The sequence below is a fragment of the Leptinotarsa decemlineata genome, unplaced genomic scaffold (assembly GCF_025532065.1).
Source record: "Leptinotarsa decemlineata unplaced genomic scaffold, Ldec_3_MD MMD2_tig00000882_RagTag_RagTag, whole genome shotgun sequence".
NCBI classification, from domain to species: Eukaryota; Metazoa; Arthropoda; class Insecta; order Coleoptera; family Chrysomelidae; genus Leptinotarsa; species Leptinotarsa decemlineata.
In genome coordinates this window covers 46,092-58,727 of record NW_027412556.1, presented here as the reverse complement: position 1 = coordinate 58,727, position 12,636 = coordinate 46,092, and the positions used below count along the sequence as shown (strand labels likewise).

The window sequence follows — 12,636 nt, the reverse complement described above, 5'->3', positions numbered from 1 at the left end:
ATTCAATTGCTTATGGAGAACAGAATCTTACTGATTTGAATTTTGGCTTCTTGGGACAAAAGTAAACCTATAGGCCACACGACACTACAGGCGAGTTGATATTTATCAACGAGACAACTCATATATTCAGAGAATGAGCTTGATCATTCTGTCCAGACTCCAGACGTATCGTCCCGGACATCACTTCCAGTGAACCGTTTCCATCTAATATGAATTGTTTCATTTTAGGCTTTCTTTCATCTGAATACCGCTTCCTCGTGTTAGTATTGCTATAAGACTAGACATCCTTGCATGAATGCCTAATACAGTAGTAGCAGTAGTTAGTAGTTAACCGCTGTTGTACCGATCACAATTGTTGTACGGACAGAGCACTGCAGACCTAAGTTTGTAACTCTAAAACCATTCTTGTTCTGCAAGCCACCTTGAGGGAGACACACACATATAAGCTTAGTTATTAAGATAGGGACAAATAACTTATCAGAGACTAGATTTTTGATGCTTGATCTATTATCTCAACAAAGATTTATTTCTTCAAACCTGCCCAAAAGGGGAAGAATATTAGTGTAGGATATATGCTTTTATGCCTATGTAGATGAATTCATTCTCTCGACCTACTGTAAGCTGGCGATATAGCTATAAAGGGGTGTTGGTGAGGAAACTTTTTTGCAGTTTGAGTCGAACTGCAGTTCATCGAGCAATACATGAAGTATCAATTCGAATAGTTGAAGTGATGGGTGCAGGCAGAATGTATAGTATTCCCTCAGAATATTCGGGAAAGGAATGTATTGAAAATGGCTTTCATGGAGAAATGGAGAGGACAATTTGCTGTAGAAGGAATGAGGGTTAGAGATAGAATTGTCTAGCAGTATTACTGTTGTAATTTGTAGGAAATCGAACTGTAAACTCTACTGAACCAGGTTTTAATCATGAATATACAAACGATACATTTTATATGTATTAACAATGACATTAAAACTCATTCAATCAACAACGATTTCCAAGGAATCATAAAAACAAGATCAATCGAAATGAAGTGAACATGGATTACTTCAACACTCCCACTCTTTGTTCACTTCGAAGACGTTACCCACAGACCTTGTCGATTTGTTGAAAATTTTTCTCGTGGTAAGGGTTTGGTTAAAATATCTGCCAACTGGTTTTCTGATTGGGTGTAAACAACAGTGATATTTTTTTCGTTTGTGATGATCATTATAGCTCATCAAGTTTATAGCACTTCTATTATCAACAAAAAGTTCCGTTGGATTTGAAACGTCAACATCAATTTCTTTAAGCAACCTTCTCAACCATATTATTTCTCGTGCGGCATCCCAAGCTGCAATATATTCAGATTCTGTCGTGGATGTTGCAACACTTTTGTCATTGAGATGTCCATGTAACTGGACAACCTGATAATAAAGTAACATAGCCAGTTGTTGAATATCTAGTATCAATGTCTCCTGCAAAATCTGCATCTGAATACGCTTTTAAATATTCGTTGCTCCCACCATTGTATAGAATTCCATAACTTTTAGTACCCTTTAGGTATCTGAAAATACGTTTGACTGCTTTCCAGTGCTGCTTTCCTGGATTTTCCCAATATCTGCTAACTCTGCTCACTGAGAATGATATATCTGGACGAGTGACAACCGCTAAAAACATGCTTCTCTGTACGGAATATTTTTCATATATTATTTTTCTTCCTCGTTTTGGGGGCTTTGAGCTGCATTCAGAATAACATTCATTGTGGAAGTCCATTTTGTGCTCTTATGTGGTGGTTCCACATCATCTCTCTGGGGCATAGTCTTTGATGTTGACGGTTGGTTTATGTTCTTCAAACCTGCCCAAAAGGGGAAGAATATTAGTGTAGGATATATGCTTTTATGCCTATGTAGATGAATTCATTCTCTCAACCTACTGTAAGCTGGCGATATAGCTATATCAAAGGCAAAGTATAACTTCAAAACAGCGACGTCTCAAGTATCGAAGAGACATCCTCCTTTTTTCCTTGGGGAGCCTGGGTTCATTAAAGTCCCCTTAGAATTGAAACATTTGTGCTATAGGTGTAATATAATTTATATCTTATGAACATTTTGGTATTGTTTACAATTAGAAAAGTGAAATCTTCTCACATTTGAAACTTTGTGGCCTCAGGAGCTCAAGGCTCCTTGCCCTGCCAGTATTATAGGGGGAGTCCTATAATAACGGTTGAATAAAATTTATAAACTGACAGATAAATCAAGGGATTTGTTAACAAATTTGGAATCAACTGAGAAAGGTGTAGATGTTAGGGAAAGGAATTATGAATATTTTAACTGGATTCGAGTTTGATTCGATCGGTTACCGTTTACAGTTAATTTCCCGTTTTTGCAAACAACTATACAAGGATATATTCGAACGCATTAATTATATTCGAACACATATTCGAATCCCTTTAAGGATTCCGTGCTTCGACGGAACACGGAACGGTGAATTGACGACTTTGGTTCCGTGAATGTCTTGCCGCCGAAATTCAAAATTTGTTGTGATACTTTTGGTAGCCATTTGCTAATTTTCGAGTTTATGTCTAAACTTCTCGATTTTTCGGATTAATCAAGTATGATCATCTTTTATAAGAATAGGAAATTTTTATTCTTGGCATTTGGATGCTGGTAAAACATTCAACTCACTTGTTGGATTCAATTGCTTATGGAGAACAGAATCTTACTGATTTGAATTTTGGCTTCTTGGGACAAAAGTAAACCTATAGGCCACACGACACTACAGGCGAGTTGATATTTATCAACGAGACAACTCATATATTCAGAGAATGAGCTTGATCATTCTGTCCAGACTCCAGACGTATCGTCCCGGACATCACTTCCAGTGAAACGTTTCCATCTAATATGAATTGTTTCATTTTAGGCTTTCTTTCATCTGAATACCGCTTCCTCGTGTTAGTATTGCTATAAGACTAGACATCCTTGCATGAATGCAGTAGTTAGTAGTTAACCGCTGTTGTACCGATCACAATTGTTGTACGGACAGATCACTGCAGACCTAAGTTTGTAACTCTAAAACCATTCTTGTTCTGCAAGCCACCTTGAGGGAGACACACACATATAAGCTTAGTTATTAAGATAGGGACAAATAACTTATCAGAGACTAGATTTTTGATGCTTGATCTATTATCTCAACAAAGATTTATGTTCTTCAAACCTGCCCAAAAGGGGAAGAATATTAGTGTAGGATATATGCTTTTATGCCTATGTAGATGAATTCATTCTCTCGACCTACTGTAAGCTGGCGATATAGCTATAAAGGGGTGTTGGTGAGGAAACTTTTTTGCAGTTTGAGTCGAACTGCAGTTCATCGAGCAATACATGAAGTATCAATTCGAATAGTTGAAGTGATGGGTGCAGAATGTATAGTATTCCCTCAGAATATTCGGGAAAGGAATGTATTGAAAATGGCTTTCATGGAGAAATGGAGAGGACAATTTGCTGTAGAAGGAATGAGGGTTAGAGATAGAATTGTCTAGCAGTATTACCTGTTGTAATTTGTAGGAAATCGAACTGTAAACTCTACTGAACCAGGTTTTAATCATGAATATACAAACGATACATTTTATATGTATTAACAATGACATTAAAACTCATTCAATCAACAACGATTTCCAAGGAATCATAAAAACAACAAGATCAATCGAAATGAAGTGAACATGGATTACTTCAACACTCCCACTCTTTGTTCACTTCGAAGACGTTACCCACAGACCTTGTCGATCTGTTGAAAATTTTTCTCGTGGTAAGGGTTTGGTTAAAATATCTGCCAACTGGTTTTCTGATTGGGTGTAAACAACAGTGATATTTTTTTCGTTTGTGATGATCATTATAGCTCATCAAGTTTATAGCACTTCTATTATCAACAAAAAGTTCCGTTGGATTTGAAACGTCAACATCAATTTCTTTAAGCAACCTTCTCAACCATATTATTTCTCGTGCGGCATCCCAAGCTGCAATATATTCAGATTCTGTCGTGGATGTTGCAACACTTTTGTCGTTGAGATGTCCATGTAACTGGACAACCTGATAATAAAGTAACATAGCCAGTTGTTGAATATCTAGTATCAATGTCTCCTGCAAAATCTGCATCTGAATACGCTTTTAAATATTCGTTGCTCCCACCATTGTATAGAATTCCATAACTTTTAGTACCCTTTAGGTATCTGAAAATACGTTTGACTGCTTTCCAGTGCTGCTTTCCTGGATTTTCCAAATATCTGCTAACTCTGCTCACTGAGAATGATATATCTGGACGAGTGACAACCGCTAAAAACATGCGTCCTATAGCTTCCCTGTACGGAATATTTTTCATATATTATTTTTCTTCCTCGTTTTGGGGGCTTTGAGCTGCATTCAGAATAACATTCATTGTGGAAGTCCATTTTGTGTCTCTTATGTGGTGGTTCCACATCATCTCTCTGGGGCATAGTCTTTGATGTTGACGGTTGGTTTATGTTCTTCAAACCTGCCCAAAAGGGGAAGAATATTAGTGTAGGATATATGCTTTTATGCCTATGTAGATGAATTCATTCTCTCAACCTACTGTAAGCTGGCGATATAGCTATATCAAAGGTAAAGTATAACTTCAAAACAGCGACGTCTCAAGTATCGAAGAGACATCCTCCTTTTTTCCTTGGGGAGCCTGGGTTCATTAAAGTCCCCTTAGAATTGAAACATTTGTGCTATAGGTGTAATATAATTTATATCTTATGAACATTTTGGTATTGTTTACAATTAGAAAAGTGAAATCTTCTCACATTTGAAACTTTGTGGCCTCAGGAGCTCAAGGCTCCCTGCCCTGCCAGTATTATAGGGGAGTCCTATAATAACGGTTGAATAAAATTTATAAACTGACAGATAAATCAAGGGATTTGTTAACAAATTTGGAATCAACTGAGAAAGGTGTAGATGTTAGGGAAAGGAATTATGAATATTTTAACTGGATTCGAGTTTGATTCGATCGGTTACCGTTTACAGTTAATTTCCCGTTTTTGCAAACAACTATACAAGGATATATTCGAACGCATTAATTATATTCGAACACATATTCGAATCCCTTTAAGGATTCCGTGCTCCGACGGAACACGGAACGGTGAATTGACGACTTTGGTTCCGTGAATGTCTTGCCGCCGAAATTCAAAATTTGTTGTGATACTTTTGGTAGCCATTTGCTAATTTTCGAGTTTATGTCTAAACTTCTCGATTTTTCGGATTAATCAAGTATGATCATCTTTTATAAGAATAGGAAATTTTTATTCTTGGCATTTGGATGCTGGTAAAACATTCAACTCACTTGTTGGATTCATTGCTTATGGAGAACAGAATCTTACTGATTTGAATTTTGGCTTCTTGGGACAAAAGTAAACCTATAGGCCACACGACACTACAGGCGAGTTGATATTTATCAACGAGACAACTCATATATTCAGAGAATGAGCTTGATCATTCTGTCCAGACTCCAGACGTATCGTCCCGGACATCACTTCCAGTGAACCGTTTCCATCTAATATGAATTGTTTCATTTTAGGCTTTCTTTCATCTGAATACCGCTTCCTCGTGTTAGTATTGCTATAAGACTAGACATCCTTGCATGAATGCCTAATACAGTAGTAGCAGTAGTTAGTAGTTAACCGCTGTTGTACCGATCACAATTGTTGTACGGACAGAGCACTGCAGACCTAAGTTTGTAACTCTAAAACCATTCTTGTTCTGCAAGCCACCTTGGGAGAGAGACACACACATATAAGCTTAGTTATTAAGATAGGGACAAATAACTTATCAGAGACTAGATTTTTGATGCTTGATCTATTATCTCAACAAAGATTTATGTTCTTCAAACCTGCCCAAAAGGGGAAGAATATTAGTGTAGGATATATGCTTTTATGCCTATGTAGATGAATTCATTCTCTCGACCTACTGTAAGCTGGCGATATAGCTATAAAGGGGTGTTGGTGAGGAAACTTTTTTGCAGTTTGAGTCGAACTGCAGTTCATCGAGCAATACATGAAGTATCAATTCGAATAGTTGAAGTGATGGGTGCAGAATGTATAGTATTCCCCCAGAATATTCGGGAAAGGAATGTATTGAAAATGGCTTTCATGGAGAAATGGAGAGGACAATTTGCTGTAGAAGGAATGAGGGTTAGAGATAGAATTGTCTAGCAGTATTACCTGTTGTAATTTGTAGGAAATCGAACTGTAAACTCTACTGAACCAGGTTTTAATCATGAATATACAAACGATACATTTTATATGTATTAACAATGACATTAAAACTCATTCAATCAACAACGATTTCCAATCATAAAAAAACAAGATCAATCGAAATGAAGTGAACATGGATTACTTCAACACTCCCACTCTTTGTTCACTTCGAAGACGTTACCCACAGACCTTGTCGATTTGTTGAAAATTTTTCTCGTGGTAAGGGTTTGGTTAAAATATCTGCCAACTGGTTTTCTGATTGGGTGTAAACAACAGTGATATTTTTTTCGTTTGTGATGATCATTATAGCTCATCAAGTTTATAGCACTTCTATTATCAACAAAAAGTTCCGTTGGATTTGAAACGTCAACATCAATTTCTTTAAGCAACCTTCTCAACCATATTATTTCTCGTGCGGCATCCCAAGCTGCAATATATTCAGATTCTGTCGTGGATGTTGCAACACTTTTGTCGTTGAGATGTCCATGTAACTGGACAACCTGATAATAAAGTAACATAGCCAGTTGTTGAATATCTAGTATCAATGTCTCCTGCAAAATCTGCATCTGAATACGCTTTTAAATATTCGTTGCTCCCACCATTGTATAGAATTCCATAACTTTTAGTACCCTTTAGGTATCTGAAAATACGTTTGACTGCTTTCCAGTGCTGCTTTCCTGGATTTTCCAAATATCTGCTAACTCTGCTCACTGAGAATGATATATCTGGACGAGTGACAACCGCTAAAAACATGAGACGTCTATAGCTTCCCTGTACGGAATATTTTTCATATATTATTTTTCTTCCTCGTTTTGGGGGCTTTGAGCTGCATTCAGAATAACATTCATTGTGGAAGTCCATTTTGTGTCTCTTATGTGGTGGTTCCACATCATCTCTCTGGGGCATAGTCTTTGATGTTGACGGTTGGTTTATGTTCTTCAAACCTGCCCAAAAGGGGAAGAATATTAGTGTAGGATATATGCTTTTATGCCTATGTAGATGAATTCATTCTCTCAACCTACTGTAAGCTGGCGATATAGCTATATCAAAGGTAAAGTATAACTTCAAAACAGCGACGTCTCAAGTATCGAAGAGACATCCTCCTTTTTTCCTGGGGAGCCTGGGTTCATTAAAGTCCCCTTAGAATTGAAACATTTGTGCTATAGGTGTAATATAATTTATATCTTATGAACATTTTGGTATTGTTTACAATTAGAAAAGTGAAATCTTCTCACATTTGAAACTTTGTGGCCTCAGGAGCTCAAGGCTCCCTGCCCTGCCAGTATTATAGGGGAGTCCTATAATAACGGTTGAATAAAATTTATAAACTGACAGATAAATCAAGGGATTTGTTAACAAATTTGGAATCAACTGAGAAAGGTGTAGATGTTAGGGAAAGGAATTATGAATATTTTAACTGGATTCGAGTTTGATTCGATCGGTTACCGTTTAGAGTTAATTTCCCGTTTTTGTTTCGTATGCTATATAAGCTCCAGGGTTGATCAAGCGGGTGGCGCTCTACCCTCCATCTTATCCACGCCCTTCTTCACTGTTAAACAGCTGGCGGCCTACCCTGGGAGCTATGATCTCTCTCTATCTAGTCTAAATTAAATTTATTTTGTTAAAAGTGAAGTTCACGCGGACGCCACCTAGTGTTCACTAGCTGAACTTATTGGAATACGGATCCAATAGAAATGTAGAAATTTTTCTGGCTATGGAATGTTTCATTGTCGGGGTTACATAGTTCGTACCCTCACAAACAGACGGCAAAAAAGGTGCCAAATCAATTTTTTTCTTTCCGTGATTTCGTTTTTGGAAATTACATCCGATTACATTACTCAAAGCATTGGGTATCATTATGAAACTATACTGTGACGCAACTCCCTCTCCTAACCCTTGAATTTTTTTAGTACAGAAGAGTCATTGTAGAAACCGAGTATTCCTATCGAGTATTCTAATTGGTTCGTTTACGAAATGATATGCTATTTAACGGCTTGTATTATCGTTCATTTCTGAAACAGATAGATATCAAGTTGACAATGTTATTGAATTTTAAAATAAGATTCGTTGATAGAAAAGTTTACGCGGACGCCACCTAGAGTTGACTAGCAGAACTTACTGGAATGAAGATCCAATGGAAATGTAGAAATTTTTGTGCCTATGGAATGTTTTCATGTCGAGGTTATATAGTTCACGCCTTCACAGATAGATGGCAAAGGAGGTCCAATAGCAATATAAAATAGCTCATTTTAATTTTTTTCTCAATCTATTTGATACCAGATCAATGTAAATGGGTTCACATGACTATATACTTTAAAATTTTGAATAGTTCATAATTGAACTACATACATACAACAGAAGTACATCTATGTTGATTCTCTTCTTTTACTTGTATGAGACTGAAGCTTTACTTTTCATAAAGTTATTTTGTCTGAACTCGGACGTAATTTTACAAAACCCACAAAAAATCATGATTACTTTCATAATCGATAATGATCCCATGTTATTCAAAGTCTAAAGTCAGAAAACCGAGATTGAAGTCATTGAATAAAATGAAGAAATCAAAATCATTGTGAAATGATATACAACAAAATAAATGTCAGGAATAATTCTCAGATGATGTGGTGCTGCAGGTTTTTCCGGGTTTTCCTGCAGCTGAAAAAGCAAATGCGCCACTGGAATCAATGAAGTCGCCCCGGAGCGCCAATTAATTTTTATTGTTGAATTTATTTTATTTTTATCGTTGTTTAACACATTGTAATAAATCCAGTAATCAAATATGGTAGATCGGTGACCAGAGCCGAGTTTAAACTGTGATGTGATCTAAGTTTCAACTGTCTCAGGAGCCAAGTTTCGACTGTGAAGGATGACGGGTTTCAATTTTGACGGGGGCTCAGTTTCAACTGAGGAAAAAGACCAGTTTGAACTGTTGCAGGAGTCGTGTTTCAACTGTGGCGGGTGCTGGCTGACGGGTCCCAAATGATATGCTATTCACTGGCTCGTATCACCGTTTATTCCTGAAAGAGATGGATATTGAATCATTAATAAATTGGTGGATGTAGCCGTCACTACGTGGTAGGAAATCATAATGAAAAAAAGAGAAATGACACTCTTTATGTTTTTACCCGCTTTTATTTGTAACTAACGTTACTGCAGTTTCATCCTATACGGTGTTACGGTTTCATTTTGTCATTTATTCTGTTTTGAGGTCGACGACTATCTAAACCTGAAATGAATACTTCCTTGAAAGTTTTGGGATATTTTAATACCTCGTCATTCGTTTAGTTCTCATTCACTGACAAACAACTATACAAGGATATATTCGAACGCATTAATTATATTCGAACACATATTCGAATCCCTTTAAGGATTCCGTGCTCCGACGGAACACGGAACGGTGAATTGACGACTTTGGTTCCGTGAATGTCTTGCCGCCGAAATTCAAAATTTGTTGTGATACTTTTGGTAGCCATTTGCTAATTTTCGAGTTTATGTCTAAACTTCTCGATTTTTCGGATTAATCAAGTATGATCATCTTTTATAAGAATAGGAAATTTTTATTCTTGGCATTTGGATGCTGGTAAAACATTCAACTCACTTGTTGGATTCAATTGCTTATGGAGAACAGAATCTTACTGATTTGAATTTTGGCTTCTTGGGACAAAAGTAAACCTATAGGCCACACGACACTACAGGCGAGTTGATATTTATCAACGAGACAACTCATATATTCAGAGAATGAGCTTGATCATTCTGTCCAGACTCCAGACGTATCGTCCCGGACATCACTTCCAGTGAACCGTTTCCATCTAATATGAATTGTTTCATTTTAGGCTTTCTTTCATCTGAATACCGCTTCCTCGTGTTAGTATTGCTATAAGACTAGACATCCTTGCATGAATGCCTAATACAGTAGTAGCAGTAGTTAGTAGTTAACCGCTGTTGTACCGATCACAATTGTTGTACGGACAGAGCACTGCAGACCTAAGTTTGTAACTCTAAAACCATTCTTGTTCTGCAAGCCACCTTGAGGGAGACACACACATATAAGCTTAGTTATTAAGATAGGGACAAATAACTTATCAGAGACTAGATTTTTGATGCTTGATCTATTATCTCAACAAAGATTTATGTTCTTCAAACCTGCCCAAAAGGGGAAGAATATTAGTGTAGGATATATGCTTTTATGCCTATGTAGATGAATTCATTCTCTCGACCTACTGTAAGCTGGCGATATAGCTATAAAGGGGTGTTGGTGAGGAAACTTTTTTGCAGTTTGAGTCGAACTGCAGTTCATCGAGCAATACATGAAGTATCAATTCGAATAGTTGAAGTGATGGGTGCAGAATGTATAGTATTCCCTCAGAATATTCGGGAAAGGAATGTATTGAAAATGGCTTTCATGGAGAAATGGAGAGGACAATTTGCTGTAGAAGGAATGAGGGTTAGAGATAGAATTGTCTAGCAGTATTACCTGTTGTAATTTGTAGGAAATCGAACTGTAAACTCTACTGAACCAGGTTTTAATCATGAATATACAAACGATACATTTTATATGTATTAACAATGACATTAAAACTCATTCAATCAACAACGATTTCCAAGGAATCATAAAAAACAAGATCAATCGAAATGAAGTGAACATGGATTACTTCAACACTCCCACTCTTTGTTCACTTCGAAGACGTTACCCACAGACCTTGTCGATTTGTTGAAAATTTTTCTCGTGGTAAGGGTTTGGTTAAAATATCTGCCAACTGGTTTTCTGATTGGGTGTAAACAACAGTGATATTTTTTTCGTTTGTGATGATCATTATAGCTCATCAAGTTTATAGCACTTCTATTATCAACAAAAAGTTCCGTTGGATTTGAAACGTCAACATCAATTTCTTTAAGCAACCTTCTCAACCATATTATTTCTCGTGCGGCATCCCAAGCTGCAATATATTCAGATTCTGTCGTGGATGTTGCAACACTTTTGTCGTTGAGATGTCCATGTAACTGGACAACCTGATAATAAAGTAACATAGCCAGTTGTTGAATATCTAGTATCAATGTCTCCTGCAAAATCTGCATCTGAATACGCTTTTAAATATTCGTTGCTCCCACCATTGTATAGAATTCCATAACTTTTAGTACCCTTTAGGTATCTGAAAATACGTTTGACTGCTTTCCAGTGCTGCTTTCCTGGATTTTCCCAATATCTGCTAACTCTGCTCACTGAGAATGATATATCTGGACGAGTGACAACCGCTAAAAACATGCTTCTCTGTACGGAATATTTTTCATATATTATTTTTCTTCCTCGTTTTGGGGGCTTTGAGCTGCATTCAGAATAACATTCATTGTGGAAGTCCATTTTGTGTCTCTTATGTGGTGGTTCCACATCATCTCTCTGGGGCATAGTCTTTGATGTTGACGGTTGGTTTATGTTCTTCAAACCTGCCCAAAAGGGGAAGAATATTAGTGTAGGATATATGCTTTTATGCCTATGTAGATGAATTCATTCTCTCAACCTACTGTAAGCTGGCGATATAGCTATATCAAAGGTAAAGTATAACTTCAAAACAGCGACGTCTCAAGTATCGAAGAGACATCCTCCTTTTTTCCTTGGGGAGCCTGGGTTCATTAAAGTCCCCTTAGAATTGAAACATTTGTGCTATAGGTGTAATATAATTTATATCTTATGAACATTTTGGTATTGTTTACAATTAGAAAAGTGAAATCTTCTCACATTTGAAACTTTGTGGCCTCAGGAGCTCAAGGCTCCTTGCCCTGCCAGTATTATAGGGGGAGTCCTATAATAACGGTTGAATAAAATTTATAAACTGACAGATAAATCAAGGGATTTGTTAACAATTTGGAATCAACTGAGAAAGGTGTAGATGTTAGGGAAAGGAATTATGAATATTTTAACTGGATTCGAGTTTGATTCGATCGGTTACCGTTTACAGTTAATTTCCCGTTTTTGCAAACAACTATACAAGGATATATTCGAACGCATTAATTATATTCGAACACATATTCGAATCCCTTTAAGGATTCCGTGCTTCGACGGAACACGGAACGGTGAATTGACGACTTTGGTTCCGTGAATGTCTTGCCGCCGAAATTCAAAATTTGTTGTGATACTTTTGGTAGCCATTTGCTAATTTTCGAGTTTATGTCTAAACTTCTCGATTTTTCGGATTAATCAAGTATGATCATCTTTTATAAGAATAGGAAATTTTTATTCTTGGCATTTGGATGCTGGTAAAACATTCAACTCACTTGTTGGATTCAATTGCTTATGGAGAACAGAATCTTACTGATTTGAATTTTGGCTTCTTGGGACAAAAGTAAACCTATAGGCCACACGACACTACAGGCGAGTTGATATTTATCAACGAGAC

The 12,636-nt window shown here is 36.9% G+C and overlaps 1 long non-coding RNA gene across 1 annotated transcript; it reads right to left on the bottom strand.

Moving 5' to 3' along the window:
* Window positions 1-904: 904 nt before the first annotated feature.
* LOC141482103 (uncharacterized) lies at window positions 905-2,220 on the bottom strand. Its single transcript, XR_012465342.1, has 2 exons — window positions 1,916-2,220; window positions 905-1,837 (listed from the first exon to the last, which is right to left on the bottom strand). It is a non-coding gene; the product is annotated as an uncharacterized lncRNA (long non-coding RNA).
* Window positions 2,221-12,636: the final 10,416 nt, after the last annotated feature.